The sequence below is a fragment of the Heterocephalus glaber genome, unplaced genomic scaffold (genome assembly GCF_053883595.1).
Source record: "Heterocephalus glaber isolate CG9 unplaced genomic scaffold, H.glaber_assembly_v1.0 deba00001463, whole genome shotgun sequence".
NCBI classification, from domain to species: Eukaryota; Metazoa; Chordata; class Mammalia; order Rodentia; family Bathyergidae; genus Heterocephalus; species Heterocephalus glaber.
This window is the reverse complement of record NW_028258310.1, coordinates 9,445,585-9,449,456: the sequence shown is the minus strand read 5'-3', so window position 1 is coordinate 9,449,456 and position 3,872 is coordinate 9,445,585. Positions and strand designations below refer to the sequence as shown.

General features: G+C 37.3%; 1 pseudogene; it reads left to right on the top strand.

The window, feature by feature from the left end:
* The first annotated feature begins 233 nt into the window (after positions 1-233).
* LOC147826658 (diphthine methyl ester synthase pseudogene) lies at positions 234-3,476 on the top strand (annotated as a pseudogene).
* Positions 3,477-3,872: the final 396 nt, after the last annotated feature.

Sequence of the window (3,872 nt, the reverse complement as noted above, 5' to 3'; positions counted from 1 at the left end):
CCATTTTTTTCTTCTTTTCTATTTTTTTTCCTTTCCCTTCATAGTTTTATATTTTTCATATCTAAATGTTCTACAATGGGCAAATTAAAAATAAATTCAGTACAATTATCTGTAAAGTTTCAACTTCAAATATTTTATTTCAGAATTCAGAATTGATATGAATAATTTATGAAATGAAATGAATAAAACAAAGTTTTCACTTTACTTTATATGTAAGTGGAGATATCCTGGAATATTGCGAAGCCCAACTTGGGAATTAGTGGAATACATAAAACAAAAGAACTAATTAAAAAATGTGTTTTTTTTGAGGCTTTACTAGTTTCTGTGGATAGCTTTGAGAAACAACCTTTTTCTGTTCTATTGTTTATTTGGTAAAGAAAACACTCAATTATATTGTTTTCTGGAGCCATTGGGAATCAAGGTCTGTAAACTCAAAGGATCAGAAAGCTCTGTCCACTCTCTCCAGCCTTCCCTCCAATTCCTTGCCTTGGCCCAAAAGACCATTTCTACCATCTGTAGTGGCTGCAAAGCCTCTGAGTTCTTTGTAAATGCAGGTGGGTTGTATGGAGTAGAGCAGTGCTCCTCAACTCCCAGGCCATGTACCAGTACCAGTGGCCTGCTAGGAACTGGGCCTCAAAGCAGGAGGGGAGAGGTAGTCAAGCTTGTGAAGCCATACTTCATCTGTACTATTTACAACTGCTTCCCTTTGCTGGGACTGCCACCTGAGTTCTGCCTCCTGTCAGATCAGTGTCATTACCAGATTCTGAAAGGAGTGTGAACCCTATCGTGAACTGCACATGCAGTAGATCTAGATTGCATGCCCTCTTGAATCATCTGAAATTATTTTTCATCCCCCACCTTTTGTGGAAAATTTATGTTCCACAATTTATGAAACCAATCCCTGGCTAAACAGGTTAGGGGACCACTTGGATAGAACAGGCTGTGGATATAGGCTGACTTGTTCCAAATTCCAGTTCCACTGCTTATTAGGTGTGCAATATTGGTCAAGTTAATCAACCTTTCAGGGTCTGTTTCCACATTTGTTAAATGGAGAATAATAATGATATCTTTCCACATAGCTGTGAGAATCATAGAAGGTGATGAGTAAAATACTTAGAACACGTGACTGGGCTGGAGATTTAGTTCAGTGGCACTGTGCCTACTTTGCAAACCCAATGTCCTGAGTTCAATCCCGGTACCAAAACAAAACAAAACAAAAAACAAGAACACAATGCCTGCATATAATAAACACTATAAATTAAATATCATCAGCATTATCATTATCATCTTGTATTTCATGAAACTCATCCTATCAGTGATCTACAATGTAAATTGAAAATAGAAAGAATGATAAGTCATTAGTGGCAATAAATAAAAATAATTTTCTTTAAATTTTTAAAGTTCACCCACCAAGACTTATACTCTCCATTATGAGTAATGATGATGAAATGGCTCAATATTGGGAGCCACTGTGGTGATGCTGGTGGCGGGCACTGTACCTTGGCTAGGGTCTGTGACCTGCTTTGAGGCAGCTCCTGTTGAAAGGCAGTGTTGGTCCCTTGAGGAGGACAGGGAACCAGCAACAGTTCTCTTGTCAGTCTCCTTACCCCTGGAATTTGAAATGCTTTACCTGATCGGCTTGGGTCTGGGAGATGCCAAGGACATCACAGCCAAGGCCCTGGAAGCTGTAAGACCCTGAAGTCAAGTGTATCTGGAAGCCTATACCTCAGTCCTGACTGTGGGGAAGGAAGCCCTGGAGGAGTTTTATGGCAGAAAATTGATTCTTGCTGATAGAGATGAAGTGGAACAAGAAGCAGATAATATTTTAAAGGATGCTGATATCAATGAAGTTGCATTCCTTGTGGTTGGTGATCCATTTGGGGCTACAACACACAGTGATCTTATTCTGAAAGCAACAAAGCTGGGAATTCCTTATTGTTATTCACAATGCCTCCATAATGAATGATGTAGGCTGCTGTGGTTTGCAGCTGTATAACTTTGGAGAGACAGTTTCTATTGTTTTTTGGACAGACACTTGGAGACCAGAGAGCTTCTTTGACAAAGTAGAAAAGAACAGACAAAATGACATGCATACTTTATGCTTACTAGACATCAAAGTAAAGGAGCAGTCTTTGGAAAATCTAATCAAAGGAAGGAAGATCTATGAACCATCTTGGTATATGAGTGTAAACCAAGCAGCCCAGCAGCTTCTGGAAATTGTCCAAAATTAAAGAGAAGGAGAAGAACCAGCAATCACCGAGGAGACACTTTGTGTTGGCTTAGCCAGAGTTGGAACTGAGGACCAGAAAATGGCAGCAGGCACTTCACAGCAGTTGTGTACTGTGTACTTGGGAGGACCACGCATTCCCTGATTATTACAGGAGGCAGCATGCATCCACTGGAGACGGAGATGCTAAGTCTCTTTTCCATACCAGAATAGCATCGATGGACTCTGAACATGGGCATTTTCTATGGTTGCACATTAATTTCAGTCAGATATAAATATATACTTATTTGTATGACATATGAAAGAGGTCTTTTGGTTTGTGTTAAAGTAGTAATAATAAGTGACCAAAAAGAAAGAAGTTGCCTCAACAATGCTTGTTTCTTGTGACAATAAGTTTTTTTCCCTATGATATCATCAATTGTGTTGTTTCGGCAAATCTTCAGGATGTACATGCATATACCAGACCAAGCTGGAAACCTTGTGGGTAGATGTCCACAGACAGAATTATTTAAAAGTGATTTTTATTTATGAAACCAGTTGATACAAGGTGATTGGTACAGAATATAACTTAGAAGTAACTAGAATGTGAATCACCTAAGTCCTACTTTTAAAGGTTAAGAAATGTAGCAATGGCCACAAAAGCAAACGAAAGACTGGTAACCATTCATATGTTGTTTTTATAATTTTCTTCTTCCATAAAAAGTCAGCTGACCCAACTATAGGGTGAGTTTTCCTGACAGAGCTGGTACTGGAACTTAGAAAGAGAAATTAGAAGAATACATTTCCACCTTACCCTATTTGCTTACCTTAAAGCTCAAGTGAGTACAAGCTTCAAAATGACACCCTTCTGAATTGATTGTATTGGTTAACTGACATCCTACTTATGTGACTCATATTCTGCTGTATTTTGGAGGCTATATAATTGTTTAACTATAAATGTTCAGCCAGTCATGTACAGTTGCTGTTTTGTTTTAAATAGCATCTTTCCACATTCAAGCAGACATGGGAAGTGTGCTAACTACAAAATAAAATTTTTTAAATGTTGGGTTGAAGGCAACAATAGATCAAAATTTGTCGTATCACTTAATTCAGTTAATGTGCCATCATATATACGTGAGTAATCTCACCTACTAGTTTTAAATAACATTTATTTATTATATTTCATGACCATAGTTTAATATTTTTTGTCAATTTGGAATAAAAATAGCTTTGTTACACACTAATTCAGTTAGTCCAATTCTGAGTATTTCCATGGCCTAAACAATTTGACTCCTTTGCCTAGTAAATTTGTTGAAAATTGAAGAAAAATTTCCCTACTTCCTGGTATTATCAGTGAACTAGAAATTATTTTTACTTATTTCCTTTGGGATAAAAGATTTTGAAATAGCCCATTGTCAGTTTGCTGGGCACAAAAATGGAGAGAACTACATACTTTTCAGTCAGTTCTATATTATTTTCTTCTAAGGCATTAAACCAAACATTTAAAAATTGCAAAACAAAGAACGTCTGGCTTTGGTAATGTAGTGTAGCTTGTAGTGTACAAACCTTCCCAGTTATAAACTCTGAACAGAGTTAATCAGTTACTATCTAAAGACACTAGGGAGTCCCCAAAAGCAGAATGAGTACTATGCAAACACAACTTTTC